The sequence below is a fragment of the Thunnus albacares genome, chromosome 4 (assembly GCF_914725855.1).
Source record: "Thunnus albacares chromosome 4, fThuAlb1.1, whole genome shotgun sequence".
Taxonomy (NCBI): domain Eukaryota; kingdom Metazoa; phylum Chordata; class Actinopteri; order Scombriformes; family Scombridae; genus Thunnus; species Thunnus albacares.
Window position 1 is genome coordinate 1,146,191 of NC_058109.1, and position 16,959 is coordinate 1,163,149.

General features: G+C 39.9%; 1 protein-coding gene across 1 annotated transcript in view; it reads right to left on the reverse strand.

Annotated features, from left to right (window-relative positions):
* LOC122981340 (metabotropic glutamate receptor 7) overlaps nucleotides 1-16,959 on the reverse strand; it is a 325,191-nt gene that overhangs the window by 44,057 nt on the left and 264,175 nt on the right. The gene's annotated exons all lie outside the window — the stretch shown is intronic.

Sequence of the window (16,959 nt, forward strand, 5' to 3'; positions counted from 1 at the left end):
AGTTAAAAGACAACATTAACATCGATGCAGCAGAACCAGAGATATCATCTTTTTATTCCACATATTCTTCTTCTTCATTGTCAAAACCTGGTTGCCTACATTCCCACAGTGCACCAGGAGATTGTGGCGTGTGATGCTAACGTAGCCTGGAGCTGCTAGCCTCCAGCAGATCCAGCTATTCTCACTTCTTTCTGACTCCACACCTCCAGATTTATTTATTTTTCACACTTCAGCTCCAACGGACGCTGTGACATCATCAGTGACATCATCAGCTCCCTCTGAAGACACAAAAGACTTTATACCATGGATGTATAAAGATACAAGAAGAGCGCCGGGCTTTGAAGAAAATTTGACATAGCGGCCATTTACAACGTTGCACACTGGGCCCAAAAAGACTTTTTCATAAACTTACATGGAAGAAGTTGAACTTTTTTGGCTTCATGAGCCACTGAGCAACTTTCATAGGACTGAACGGAGTCCCGCCGCCGCCGCCGCTGTATCCAGTTCTCTTTATACATCCAGGATTTATATGACTTTTTACACTCTGAGGAGGAAAATCACTGCAGTTCATATTTAAATTAAAACTTGATTTTATTTTATTTTTCTGCAACAGTTATTTGACATATTTAAGTTCAGTTATTAGCTTCCTGCTAATGCTAATACAAGATTTCCTGCTGCTGCTCTTTCGCATTAAAAGTCTTCTGTTACAGTTGTATTTAATTGGTTAAATTGTTAATTAGGCACCATCTAGTGGTTGATTGTGGTATTTTCAGTAGTTACATCCATGTTCCGCGTCATGTGATTAGATAGGAAACAGGAAGTTAATGTTCAGCCTCCTGAAAGACCTGCACTTAGTTCATCTGCATCCATCTTTTATATGTGTGGTAGCATCGTCTGTATGTATCTTTGCATTTTATGCTTAAGTGCATTTCATATAATTTGATCATATTGTGAGAATATAATATATGTTAGCTATATTCTGTATTAGCGCATACACAGTGATAACTACAACTATATTTTCTCTTGTCCATAGACTTATTTACACAACTCTGGAGATTTAATTGTAGTTAAAAAGATAACTTGATAAGCTAAGCACATAATAGCTTGTTGTCGAATGCAGAGCAGTTTAAGTGATCACACCTTCTGTATCTGTTTCCAGTTTTACTCTTCCTGTGGGCAAAATACCATCCAGTCTATGGAGTCTTGGTGAAAGTGAGGAGTTTATCTGGCTGTCAAAACACCTCACTCACGTATGGAGGACAGCACAAAAAGACTTCAGCTGGCAAAACACAGGAGGGCTTTTATTATGAAGCTGTCACAGGAAGCGCATGGTATTTGTCAGTGATGTTAGCGCTCAAAACAAAACAAAACAACAACAGTCCTTTTGTTCATGTTGTGTCAGAGGAGGTAAATCTGTCGGGGAGTAAAGAACAACTTGTTTTACTGTGAAAGATCCATGTTGAAGGTTTTTACTGCCTGACGTCTTCATTTAAACACAAACAGCTGCTGCTGTGATGTGATTCAGCCAATCAGCTGCTCAAACACTGTTTGCTGTAAAATGAACGAACACGTCCTCAGAATTAAACGACCACATCGGTCGACTGGACCATGTGACTCCAGAACGACACATACAAGCGTTTTCTAACATCACTGTTAAACAATGATGATGTTTTATGATGTGACGACACTGTGGTTTATGGACAACCTTCGTCGTTATGGCAACGGTAAACACGACCGTTCGTAGTTATGGTTTTTTTAAAAACTGTCCCAGTGGTCTCCTGCAGCTAAGTTCACTTTTTACCATCTATCTAACCCCAACCGGCCTCCTGATATGGAAATTTGTCACCTTATAATTACTACGGCTGCTCGATGGCGTCTGTCACTCAAACGTAACTACAGGTTGTTTTTGACGACTGAACTTTCGACTTATACTGTTGTTTATGTTGAGAGGAAGAGCCGGAGTAAAAGTACCAGTACAAAAATACTCCATTACCAGTAAAAGTCCTGCAGGGAAAAATCCTACTACAGTAAAAGTACATAAGTATTATGATATATCAAAAGCCAAAAAGGTTGGAAACCACTGGTTTCATCTTTAACAATGTGTTGTATTTTAAAAGCTTGTTATATTATCCATTGTGTCAAATCTTCGTCTGAAAAGTAACTAAAGCTGTCAAATAAATGTAGTGGAGTAGAAAGTACAATATTTCCCTCTGAAATGTAGAAAGTAGCATCACATGGAAACTCAAGTAAAGTACAAGAACCTCTAAACTGTACTTAAATACAATATTTGAAAATGTAAAAAGAACCTTCACCGTCCTCTGTAACACATTAGAAGTCATGAAGTCGTACGTTAGCGTCTCCGTCTCAGATTTACAGCAGAGATTTCATCTTCTGCTGTAGCGTCGATGTTAAACGAGGGATTTAGTGGAACATCGATACGGATAAATTCCACCTGGATCACAGCTCGACTCTGAGAGGACGACGTACTGATCTGCTTTCTCTGTTTAGTTTTAGAGAGTTTTCGTGTTCAGGAGTCCTTCAGCAGTCTGTCACATATCATCATACATTACTGCAGTTGTTTTAATTCAGCAGGTTATTTATAAGACTACAGGTGTAAATGAGCTGCAGCTCATCTGATCTGCTGGAAAGTGATTTCTGCGTTTTGGAAGTGAAAGTGTGCATTTATCCCACATTACTGTATGTGTGTGTCTGATAAAACAGGACTGCAGATGTTACTCCTGTTAATATTTCAGACACAGATGTTTCTTGAGGATTCGTGGCTCCTTTTAGGTGCTAATCACTTTAACTGCGCCTGTAAGAGAAATGTTATATGTATTTTAAAGCATTTGTGTTTTGAGGAGCAACATATATGAAGAAGGAATGGAAATATATACAAATGACTGCAGCAGGAAACTGAGATTGAAATTTAACATTTGAGAAAAGCAGGTTTTAAATCTGCAACAGAACACCAGGCTAAAGATCAGGAAGCTGCAGCCTGTTGGTTCTGTTTCTCTCCTGCATGTGTTCCTGATATTTAATGTTTGAGCAGCTCCAGTTTCAGTGACAGTTAACATTATTAACCGTTAAACCGAACATATTATCTCATCAGAACTCATTCAGTCACTGATGTTCTTGTTGAGCTGACAGCAGCAGGATATTTAACTCATATTTCCTCTCACAGGCTGCAGATCAAAGTGTCGTTTCTTCAACCGATATTCAAAGTAAAACAGTAGGAATCTGTTTCTTCTGCAGTCTGATAAATATCCTGATGAGTTTGTGCCTCTGATGGTAAATAAATCCTGCTCAGTTTCCTGCTGACCGCTCAAGTGCATCACAACCTTATTAGAGATGAGGACCCTTTTTTTTTGTGTGTGTTTGTTTGTTTGTTTCTTTATTATTACGCCACTTAAACCCTAAATTTGACCCCCTAAACATGCTCAAAAACTCAAATTTGGCACGCACATCAAGTCTGGTGAAAAATTTGATAAAATATAAAAATTAACCCCTAAAGTGCCAAAATGTGCTCTCTAGCGCCACCTATGTAACTAAAATGGCCACCGCGGCCCGTAGGAAAGTCATGGAAGGATCAAACAAAAACTCAATTATTCGTCTCATCAAGACCTATAAATCATACACTGACACTCCTGACCTAAATCCAACAGGAAGTCTGCAATCAGACTTTCAAAGTAAGACTTTGCTCCAATTTGGCCCCTGAACAAACGCTATATCCTCCTCCTTAATGGTATCAGCTTCAAACTTTAATACATGACTTATGACACTGTGCTGAAAGAAAGTTGTTAAAAACTTTGTAATAACTCAAACGGTTTGGATTTAATAAGCCCTGAAAGTTGCAGTGCCACATCACACCTTACAATGTAAACCAATGGGGAGGCAATCTATGGGCATGAACTTTGTGTCAAACAGAGGCTTCTGACGTCTAAACTATAAGTCTGACCACTTTCAAACTTGTATCAATGGATTCTCAACGAAATTTCCTACTAAAGATTTGGCCAAAGTCATGGGATTTATGAAGATATTTCACAAGAAGCGTACTCTAAAATCCTCCTCTCCAACTGCTCCTGGTGATGTCACTCCCTCAGTGCTGTGAAACATTCCGCAATACACACTCATTATAAAATCACAGGAGGAGCAAGAAAAGACTTTAAAACTCACACTCTAATATCTCAAAAACAATAAAAGATAGAAAAAACATGTAAATTCAAGATTTGTAGGTCAAAGTCTCGTGACTCATTTAAAGTTCAAATGAAGTTTGTATCTAAAACTATGTGGAAGCAGTAAATGTTCAAAAAGGTGTGGGTTCACTCACACTCTCCATTCAAATATATGAGTATTTTTCTGTGTCCAGCTGCAGTTACTTATTGTCTCTACACACCTGACAGTACACATGTCAATCAAACTTTCAAAATAAAAGCACACCACACTTGTAAGAAATATTCCTCATTTTTAAAAAGCAAAATGATCTGATCCCGACGGGCCAGAGTGCGAGGTCCCGACCAACGCTGCTCGCAGCTTTAATTCACATTTACATTTCCTGTCTGCCTATGTGTAATATAATATATATAATATCTGCAACATTATAAACTCAAAAAACTGACTTCTGCTACTTTTATACTTTTCTTTTAAATATAAACTGCTTTTATACTTTTTATTTCTTTATAACTTGACGTTTGGATAGCAGGTTTTCGTTGTACAGAACAACTGATATGTTGATCTGTTCTGTGGTGATGAATCAGCTTCAGCAGATGTTTGTATAAATTTACATTCCCTCCTCACATGTTCTGCGCAGGAGAAATACACTTTTAGCAGCTGTTTAGCACCTAAAAAGGAGCCACGACTCCTCAGTAAATAAACAGCCTGAAGAGTTTCTGTCTGACTTTCATGCGGAGGCAGACGAGAGTAAAATAAAAGGTCTTTACGGAGGGTTTGAGTTTATTCTTAATATTTAATTTGAAAAGTGACAGATCAGATTTGTTGTCAGAAGTATCCTGAATATTTAATTTTCAACATGCTGTTATGTCAGTAAATCAGTTCACAGAGATCCAGGACCTCGTTGAGTCCCTGCTCAGACCCCGTTATTATGTATTGATGCTGATTATTTTGGCAGATAGCTGGTTTGTGTTTGAAGGATTTTGAAAGGACTTGGAGGGATTTCAGATTCTACTGTGACCCAGAGCTGATCAATTACACAGAGCCGAGGACATCCTCAAACAGATTATCTACAAAGACCAGTCGGAATCAGTCTTTGGTTCCAGGAGCCGGCGGCTACACTCCAGAAAAAAAAAAAAAAGTGGAAAAAGGTGGATGTTATCACCCCCCCATTATCAACCAGACTCTCCCCAGGCTCCCTGTGTACTAGCAAAAAGCTGAGTTGATAACCTGGGATAGTCGGGGGGATAAAAAGCTGCGTGGAGCTAACAGCCTGAGTCAGCCGAGGGCTCGGATTTAAAACTCCAAACAAAAAAACTCTAATCTTCCTCCTGAAGGCAGCAGGACAACTCTGAGGAAAAAAGAATCGATTCTGCTCACGTCACTCACACTTTTCCCTTCATTATGATCGTATTTATCAGCTGTTGCTTCCACACATCACTCCCACATTTTTATCCACTTCACGCTAAAAGTGACACAAATCCGTCCGTCAGTGAAAGATCGCAGACAGGTTGAATATTTAGAGTCTGAAATAACTTGTCATGTAAGAAACCAGCTTCTCTGTGGAGGATTGATGAGCAGCAGAGAGAGGAATCAGACTGCAGATTCAAAGCGTCGGCTCAGTCATTTAAATGGAAACGCCATCTGTCTCCTGCAGCCCGTCGCAGCGGTCAGGAGGGGCTGCCGGCGCGTTCAATAATTCACTCGGGTCTTTGAAGAGGTGTCGCAGCTGGTAGAGAGAGGTCTAAAAATCTCTCACTATGAGTCCAAACAAACGTCCACATGTTAACTTCTAACGTGGGCCCTCCAGCTGAAGATCAGCCGGGCTCTCACAGTCCTGAACTCTGTGACTGTCTGACAGATAAAAACAAGAGAAGAAGAAACTTTACCACAAGCTGCTGTGTGATCTGATCTGCACGGCTGCTGCTGGTTCTAGTAACCTGAGTCCAAATGATCTCCTCTGCAAATCTTCATATTTAGATTTTTATAGTTATTTATTTCCAGTATGTATATCAGGGGAGTCAGAGAATCAGCTACACGACTATCAAACACTGATCATCCCAAACAACCAACTACTGATAGTTTCTGGTTTGAAATATGATATTAAGACGTAATTAATTGTTTGTTTTAGTCACACTTGTCGGTAAAAAAGTAAAAATATCAGCTCCTGGTGACCTACAGATATGAATAAAGTTGTACTGAATTGTCTTCAGTTAGTTTATTTAAGCCTGTTTATGTCACTACATAACATATATTTTCATTTTTAGAGTAATAAGGCTCCTCAGATATGTCATTCATCTGATTGTCAGATTGTTTTAGAGGAAGTTTTTATCAAAGCAATGATTTTATATAAATTACAGTTGGACTGTTTTTCCTGATCAATTAATCTGCTGATTCTTTTTTCAATTAATTAATTAATTGAATCATTTGGTCTATAAAACATCACAGTTTCTGAGAACCCGAGTTGACGTCATCACATGTTATAAAACCCCAAAATATTCAGTTTATTATCATATCAAGAAAAAGCAGCAATTTCTCTCACTTGAGAAGCTTCAACCATGTTGTTATGCAATCGATAAATTGACTAATAATTGTTGCAGCTCTGATTTAAAACAGTTTTGAGTTTTTTTGCATGTATGTCCACAGAATTTAAACTCAAAGATAAAATCTGTACATGAATGGACAGAAGAGAATGTTGGTGTTGCAGGAATATAAGAAACATGTTGATAAAAGGATCATATTCCTTTGTTATTCTTTGTCTTTTATTGGGGATAATCTAGTTCTCAGATGAGTAACTACATTTCCCATAATGCTTTGGGAGATAAAGGCAGAAAGTCATGTTGAAATCACATACTATGATGGAAACTCAGTATGTGAACTACTGGTCAACATACAGCAGCATCGATGCTGTCGGACGCACTGTTGGAAACAGGTAACCATGGTAACCCGTGCAGACCATAAAGTCTGAACTAATTTAAAGAATATATTACGCCTGGCAAAGTTGAACCTCACTTATATTGAAGCATCAGTAACGCTGCCCTGGTCGCTGCTCGCCATCGTCTGTTATGTTGTTGTTGTCGTCGCCACCACTGCATTGCATTGTGGGATATTTATGCTGGTGTTTACATACTGAAACAGTATGCACTTCACATACTGTTGGTTTCAGACAAACTAAAAGATCTGACTCTGTTTTAATGTATAAATGCAGGTTAGCGTAGAATAAACCAGATGACTGATTAGAAGGAAACATCTGCTGCTGTGAGACGTGTCTTTAAGTGTCTTTAAGTGTCTTTAAGTGTCTTTAAGTGTCTTTAAAGTGTCTTTAAGTGACTTTAAAGTGTCTTTAAGTGTCTTTAAGTGTCTTTAAAGTGTCTTTAAGTGTCTTTAAGTGACTTTAAAGTGTCTTTAAGTGTCTTTAAGTGTCTTTAAGTGACTTTAAAGTGTCTTTAAGTGTCTTTAAGTGTCTTTAAAGTGGATTTCTGGACATTTATGTGTGATCAGGACATCAGAGATATTAACTGAAGTCATCGACATCGTCTGTCTGTTTCCTTCAAACGCTGTTAAACTGCTGCAAAATAAATATACTTTAAACACTGTGGTTTGGATTAATCTAAGTTCTCTCTTATATATACTTAAGTATAGTTTAAGTGTGAAGTAAACAGTGAGTTAATGTCCTCTGTGGACTTTCTGTATAATAATGTCACATTAAATGTTCATTTTTAATTTTCAATTTAAAAAAAGTGTCAAATGTAAACAGACTGAGTGAATAAATGAATCATGTGACTGAAGAACTGAAAACATCAGATCTGTGTGGAGTGATGATGAGGAGGCTGTAACCTTCCTCACATCAATACATGAAACTAACAGAAACGTCATATTTCCATCATGTTTTCCATCGTTTGAGCTTTGACTGTCGCTCTTTTAACGACATCATCTCGTTGTTTCTTCTTCTTCTGCGACGGTTTAATGGTACCAGCTGGAGAATCAGCGCCACCTGCTGTTTATCTGCTGATATTCACCCAGCAGCAGTGGATGGAAACAAACATTCAGGACATTTTATACTGACTGAAACTAGCAGTTTCCTGCGGTCACTAGAGGGTGCCTTCACTTGAACGTAAACAAATGTTTTGATGCATTTTTTTTGAGGACAGTCTGATAAGATGTTTGACTTGTTACAGATTTAAAAAGAGTGAAGACAAAAGATGAAAGTGCAGAGAAGTGAAAGACTAGCAATAAAACGAACAGAAAGAAGACGAGCTGATTATTTCTTTTTTTTGCGGAGGAGATGAGTTTTCTCTCTCTCTCTCCTCTCTCTCTGTGTATTTCTGCCTCTCTCGGCCTCTTTTCTTCTGTTTTCCTTATCAGTCCCCGGCAGACCTCTGCCTGCCTCTGCTCTGCTGTCACACTCAGCTGTCGATAAAACCGTCTGCCCACCTTCGTGTCATTGTAGGCTGCTGCAGGTCAGGTGAGCTCTTAAAACGGCCTGATATTAACATCGCTCTGAATACACACGCTGTAAACTATAAACTGTATAAACAAACAAACAAACAAACAAACAAAGCAGCTGTGAGGGAGAATGAAGGGAAACGTGTCCTGTCTCTACAGATACGGCAGGTGGGACTACTTCTCTTTCTTTGTTCAACAATATCCTGCCACACATCTCTCTCCCTTCTTGTGTGTGTGTGTGTGTGTGTTTTATTTTGTAACTGGTGTTCAGGGATCTCACGTTGTTGTTTGTGTAGACGCCTGTAAAATTTAATAATCACTCCACAGTAACAGAAATGTTCCCATATGGTTTGCTGAGATTCAGTCTCATCAGATGTTTTAGTGTATGTGGGTGGAAACTCTGAGCCGTTAATCCTCCTCCTCCATCCTTCCACTGATATTTAACTGCTGCAGTTCATTCTGCAGCCTCTAGGGGGCTCTACTCCTCCTAAATACTCTCAGGGAAGACTGATGGGATCTACACACAGTTGCTATGGATACCGTGCACAATCCATCATCTTTTTTTGGGGGGGGGGGGGGGGGTGGCCTGAGTTTTCATTGCCCTTCACCTCCAGCTCATTTCTCTCTGCCTTCTTACTTTCGATCCTGCCTCTGAGGCTTCATTACCATCCTCCTGCAACTGCAGTGAAGAGTTTCTAACATATGACTTTTCCCTTCTCTGATTGGTTAGTTTCCCTGTTTGTCTTCCTCTGTCCAAACATCCTGTTTGTCTGACTATCAGAGGAGGCGTCCCTTCAGCGTCACCGACCATCATGTTCCAAATATGCTGGATGTTATTTAATAATATTCATGATATAAAAGTGTATATTATTATCCTGGAAGTACAAGTGTTTAAAGGACACATATTCAGCACATGTCGAGCTCTATATTTATATTCTGGGGCTCTACTGGAATATCTTTACATGATTTCCAGTTAAAAACTCCTTATTTATCTTCTACTGGTCCTTTATGCAGCCCCTCAGTTCAGCCTCTGTCTCTAACAAGCCGTTTTAGCTCCTGTCTCTTTAAGGCCCCGCCTCCTGATGAGCCCACTCTGTTCTTATTGGTCAGCTTTCAGGAAGCTTCCTCCGCCTCCGGAGGCTAAGTAAACAAACTATAGTAGCAGGATTTCACTTCTTTTCCTCCTTCTTTACTCCAAATGTCAACTTCTCAAATCCATCCGTACATGTTGGAGCTGAACAACACATGGAAACACCTTAGCAACCACCTTAGCGACCAAGGCTACAGAACGGACGGCCATGTATGGACATGTGACAAGCTGATGTCATCGTGAGGAGGAAGTAGGGATAACTTTGCAAACGAAGCAGAACACAGAGCAGATATGTCGCTGAAGAAGGAACAAGGTGATGATGTCATCTAACATCTGGGTTTGAGCAGCTGGACAGTCAACAGGAAACAGATCCGAGACGTTTTAGTAAGAAAAATCAACCTGAAACTGTTAAACTGAGGGGGACCAAAAGTAGGATTTTTGAAAAGTAGTAGTTGAGCAGAGTAAATGATGTCCTTGGAGAATCAGGGTGACTGTCCTCCTTCATATTCAGCGCTGTACAATCATCAAGCGTAATGGCTCCTGCCGCTTGTGACTAACTGCTTCTGTTAATTATAAAAGTCGTCAAAACTCAAGCATCTCTCAACTGAGTCAACCGACATCTCACCACACACACACACACACACACACACACACACACACACAGAGGCAAGTTTCCTGCCCATTACTGTGTGTGTGCCTCAGTCATTAACTTTGCGACTGTGGATCATGATTAAATTGATTAATTGAATGGAAAAGGAAATAACTTCCTCCTGTGAAGCTGTGTGCAGCTCAATGTACACACTCACGCAAATTAGCAGCGCGCTCCAGTGACAGGAAATAAACGAGACACCGAAAAAGAAAAACAAGACTAATCAGACGAGTATCACCACGGCGACCACGTCATCTCAAACTCCAACAATGTGGTTTTTACACACGAAACGACAAACACACAGAGAGTTCTGATTCCTGGTTAAAATGAATGAATGAGGGATTAAAATATAACTGAAATCAGAAGAAAATCATCTAAATACATAGTTTCTGGTTTTTGACAAGTTTTAAATTGTGATATTTAGATGTTTCTTCACTGGAAATGACAATATGGCCAACAGTAAGTAGGTTGTTATTAGCGATGGTCATTTACCTTGATGAGGCTTTAAACACCAGATAACAGGAAGCTCTTCTTCATCACTCAGAGAGTTTCTGAACAGATTAAAGGATTAAAAAGTATCTTCATCTCAAAAGACCAGTGTGTAGAATTTAGTGGCAGAAATGGACAGCCTGGTCGCCAGAATAAAACATTGGCATTGTACGTTTCTGCAACCCACAGAGACGTTGAATATCTACGTTTCAACATGTGAAATACGTAGCATATCAACATTTCAACAAAACGTACATTAGCATTTCCAAAATAAGTATCATCTCAACATTTCTAAAGTGACGTAATTCACATGTGATCTATATGAGCTGATCTTTCCTGTATAGGAGGAGGAGGGGCAGCCGTTTTTCTGGCGAGAAAACTGGCTTTTTTTAGTGAGACAGTAACCCTAACCCCAACCCTAATCCTAACCCTAATCCTAATCCCTAACGCCCTGACACCCTAACCCTAATTCCTAACCCCTAACCCTGATCCCTAACCCTGATCCCTAACCCTAATCCCTAACCCTAACCCCTAACCCTAATCCCTAACCCTAACGCCCTGACACCCTAATCCCTAACCCTAATCCCTACCCCTAACCCCTAACCCTAATCCCTAACCCCTAACCCCTAACCCTAATCCCTAACCCTAATCCCTAACCCCTAACCCTAACGCCCTGACACCCTAACCCTAATCCTAATCCCTAACCCTAACCCCTAATCCCTAATCCTAACCCTAACGCCCTAACCCTAACCCTAACCCCTAACCCTAATCCCCAACCCCTTTTATTTTTTATTTTAACCCAAACCATGATCTTTCCCTGACTTCTAATGTCTTTGTGCCTAAACCTAACCAGACCTTATAACGGGGTAGAAATGTTAATATGCTACGTTTGTAGAAATGTTGATATGATACGTAATTCACATGTTGAAACGTAGATATTAAACGTTTCAACATTTGCAGAAACGTTCAATGCCGACGATTTCTTCTGGCGACTGTGTTGAAATGGAACATAATCCTCATAAGTATGTTTTAATTAGTGTAAAATCATCTGAAAATAAGAATTGTTGTGTCCTCGTTACCTTAGAATGAGCCTTTATATCTACCGAAGCCCAGAATGGACAAACCAAACACTGGCTCTAGAGACGGACTGTCACATTTTTTGTGAGTTTCTGGGCCACCGTAGCTTCTCCTACACGCTTGGAAAGAGGAGGGGTTCGGTTGTCCAGTTTGTTGCATTCTGTAACCTCCACACTGGTGCAAGGTTTACTTCACAGCAAGGGTTTTTTTCATTCTACATTATTTTGAGTCCCAGATGTTCAGAGTCTCAGGTGAGCTGCTGCGACTCAGGATTATTTAAAAGGAAATCATAAAACATTGTGTACATTAGCTGGGAGGGAGAGCAGTGTTTTCTCTCCACAGGTGTGAAATTGGCTGCCTTTGTTCTCTCTGAATAAATCTGAATAAAACACACTTCTAACCCTTCTTCAAAGAAAAATTACAAAAAAAAAAGAATATTTGAATAATTCTATTGGTTTCAGCTGCGTTCCCCAGACACAACAGCGTGAGAAGAACTAGTAGATTATGTAACTGAAAAGTGAGACTGTATACATCACTGAGAACAGACGACGGCCACAGTAAACAACTCACGCCCAATTTATCTTTGAAACAAACGGTTCCCTGGATGTTCATAGTGTGAATCTGCATTTACAGGCTCTGCTGCGCCGTTAACCGACTGGACAGGAGCCAGCGACCACAGCCGAAGGTTTACAGATAAATCAGACTTCATTTACAGACAGTCAATGATATGTGGAAGGAAATCTGAATATGTTTCCCCTCAGGCTGCTTCTCTCAGAGCTTCACTGAACTCGACAACGCTGCTGTTGTAGAAAAATAATGAACATTCAGACTACGTTTATCTTAAACTAATGTTTAAAACATTGTTTCCATGTGAAAAGGAGAGCTGTGTCCACAGAGAAACACCTGGACAACATAAAAACAGTCACATCTCTTCTTCTTCGTCTTCTCTTCAGCTGCAAAACAACAAAACTGCATCACTGCTGACGACTGTAAGGACGGGACAGACAGCACAAACTTTATTTAAGTAACAAATGAAGCGTGGTGTATTTTCATTAAATGTCATTGGTGTGCTTAAAGACAATATTAAGCTATGCAGATTGATTTTATAAGTTTATAAGCAATAAGGGCTAGTGTGATACAATTTTTATTGGTGTAGTTATAATCTCATGAACCATATTTAATCACACTGTACGTATAGAGGCACGGTAGAAGAATCATAATCATACACTGGAGAAATTTGAGTGTGTTTGTATTACATGTCACTTTGCTTGGGTCTGCTAAAGTCTTCACCTTTTAAAAAAATACCCTCTGGAGAAGATCAAGAAATAAGGGTGTAAAATGACTAGAATAACTTATAAAAAAATAAAAGGCCAGAAGACAACTGGGCAATAATGGTGTAAAATGATTCCCAATACTTATATAAAAATTGGATATAATCAGGTAGAATTGAATATGCCAGTACATATCCTCAAACACCTCAAAACCTGTTTTGAAGAGTTTTGACCAACAACGAGTGACAGAGATAAAAGTAACATAATAATTGGTCAAAAATTAGGGAGGGTGGATGATAAGGTGTGACCTAAGCCGACCCAAGGACATAAAAACAATGAACCCCAAAGAAAAAACCTTTGGAGCGATTTGGTTCTTTGTAAAAGTGCTGATTGCTCCCCTTTTTTGCCGGCATTAAAGAACACTTTGCTGCTTGGACCTCTGACTCCCTTTTTATTTACAAGAGAGAGTTTTTTGCTCTGGTACCTTTTTCTGCAACAATTTGATACAAAAAAGCCAGAAGGACTTTTTATGCATCATTTCTCATGTTTTGATTTACTAAATCATTAAATATGAGAATATTTTAAACTGTAGGCCTGCTGTATTAATGGCTGTTTCCCTGTTCACCAGGCTGATCTCTAAATGCCCTGCCTGGCCAAAAGTATGTGGACATTAATGTGCTGCTGTAACAGTCTTTTATGTCTCCTTTAACAAACACTGACTTTGATCACAGACCTCTCTCTCAAACTAGGACCTGTATTCATCCAACATGCATTCAAGGTTCCTGTTGTCCTTCATGAACCCCAGAATGTAACAGTGCATGTCGTCACATGACTTCCTGTGTGTGGAGGTGACAGCGAGCAGTCCCTCCCTCCCTCCTAACCCTTAACCTTAGTATCATAAATGCTGTTTATTGTCTTAAAGCGGATCATCTGTGAAGCTGATTTTGCTCTGATGCTGTTTCTCTTCATCGATCTGTCTGATGTCTTGCTGCTGAAGAGGAGAATCATTCAGGAAACTCTGATATAGTAAAATTAGCTCCCGTATCATTTCCCTCGCTGTGGTTTCTGTGGTTGCCATGGTCACACAGCGAGTCACGGCGGCAAGCTGAGAAAGTTCAACCGTCGTGAACTTCAACAGCAGCAGCAGCAGCAGCAGCAGCAGCAAAGAGCCGTGACTGTTCACAAGAGCAGCAGCTGCTCGCTGTCTGGAAGCTGTTCAAATAAAACCAAAATATATAAACGATCAACTCCTCAGGAGAACGCAGGGCAAGTGATTTACAGAACAGATACGTACGCTGTAGCAGACAAAATACATCTTTTCTTTGTGTTTCCTCAGACAGTGTTTCTCTGTTGAGCTGCAGGTGGAAGTATAGTAACAAAAAGAGGAACTTTGGCACTAAAAAGACTGTAACGTTGAAAGATATCTACTTGATTTGACTCATTTGGACGCTGAAGCTTCATATTAGCTTCAGACTGTGGATTTTGTCCTCCATCACTTCCATTGTAAGGTCATTATGAAGGGATCTTCTGATGGTCAGTATGAACAGGAGGAATGATTACAGCTTTAATGTTCATCTGGGCTCCTGACTGCTGGTTTAAGACACACTTGGAAACTTTAAGATGAATCCACTCCGGCTCAGTTTTTAAATGAGTAAAACATTTGATTATTGGACGGACGGACGGCTGAAACTGAAGGAAAAAGCTTAATGTGAACGTTCTCTGATATCCATAAATGAGAGAAAGTGTTTTTGTTTATTTCAGTCCCAGATTTTTCTGATCAGTGTGAGGATTGGATGTCGGCTTCGTTAACCCTCGCCGCTCCGGACCGTTGATGAGCCGCTCGTGTCCGCTGAGGTCCGTCTCTGTCCGCTGCCAATCTCTCCATCTGACTCATAATACAGCTGGAAGGGCTGCAAGGGATCGCTCTCACAGAGATCAAGGTCAAATTTCATTACTCCTAATGAGGCTTAGCACCCATCAGAATCTCCGCTCTCCATCTCGCTCCGGCTTTCAGACATGAAAGACGAGCAGGCGGCAGATTTCAGAGTTGAGCGAGAGATTTTCTGAGCCATTATAGATAACACTGTATCTTCTCCCTCGCTGCCGGGTCACAATCACCTTTAATTGTCAAGTTCATTCCACTGAAGACTTCATTCTTACTGCTCTGAAAACTGTTTTTGATATTTTGGATCTGTGTGAAGAGAAGCTGTAAACAGCGTCTGGGACAACAGAGAGAAGAGGGAGTTTCCTGCAGGAACATTAGTGAGATATTGTCTCTTTTAAAAAAGCCCCCAAACGCTTTCTTAAGAAAATTCAAGTCATTTAAAGCAAATGAGGTTTTGTGTAATTGGGGACTAATGTGTTTTCTGCTCTGCTGAGAATTCATGTCAGCGGCTCAATATATATATATATATATATATATATATATATATATATATATATATATATATATATATATATATATATATACTGCTTCTGTTTCTCCATCAGAACTCTAAACATGCTGAATTCATTATGTGCAAATGTGTGTCTGTGCATGTGTGTGTGTCGGTATGCATGTGTGTGTGTATGCATGTGTGTGTATGCATGTGTGTGTATGTGTATGCACGTGTGTGTGTGTGTGTGTGTGTATGCATGTGTGTGTGTGTGTGTGTGTGTGTATGCATGTGTGTGTGTGTGCATGCATGTGTGTGTGTATGCATATGTGTGTCTGTGCATGTGTGTGTGTGTATGCATGTGTGTGTGCATACGTGTGTGTGTGTATGCGTGTGTGTGCGTGTGTGCGTGTGTGTATGTATGTGTGTGTGTGTGTATGCATGTGTGTGTGTGTGTATGCATATGTGTGTGTGTGTGTGTATGGAGTTACCTGCAGCTGCTAAAACATACAGAACTAACTCCAGCACTGTTCCTCCGTGTCTGGATGAAGATTTTGAGGTAGAAGTTAACTACGACTCACACGGTGAATGTCAGCTTCAAATGTGATCATGTGCACCGCTACCACAAACTAAAAGCCTAAAATGAAAAGACTAATATTAAAATGATAGGTCTTTAAGTTCTTCCTGAGAGCAGCAGAGGATGTTTCCACAGAAACATGAGGAAGTTCTAGAAGGAAGAAGCAGAAATCTGAGAGTTGACAGAATAATACGAGGCTTCGATAGAGGTGAACTGTAACATGGGGGCACCTTGATCCATGTCACCATCAACTAAACTCAACAAACTGAAAGACTTTCACTGTTTCTTATGATAATTGACAGACAAACATGCGATCACAGGGCCGTGTGAAGATGACATCCATGTCTGTCTTTTGATTTCTCGTCATATCTCAGCCGTCGACTCTCCTCCTCCTCCGCCGTCTCTCTCTCTCCTCTTAAGAGCTCGTCACAAATTACCGTCGGCTGCAGAATGTTGCATCACTGGAATTTTTCAATTCAGAGAGATATTTAGTCGGACTGGAGATGTAAATGAAGTGCAGATAAATAAAACTGTCGTGACGCCTGATGAGCATGTCTGAGCGATGGAGAGCAGAGAAACTGTTTTCTGCTGCTGAACTGAATATTGATTCAATCAAAGACACTTTTTAAACTGCAAATTCATGTTCGTACCAAAAGAAATGTATGACGAGAATTATTAAATAGTCTGGTTTGATCAAATGACTTTCTGTAAACAGATAAAAGATAATATAACAGCAGGCTGCAGTTAGATGTGAACAGACAGCTCCTATAAAGTAACGTCATAAAACATCTTTTTAATTAGTGTTTCTCTCACAGACG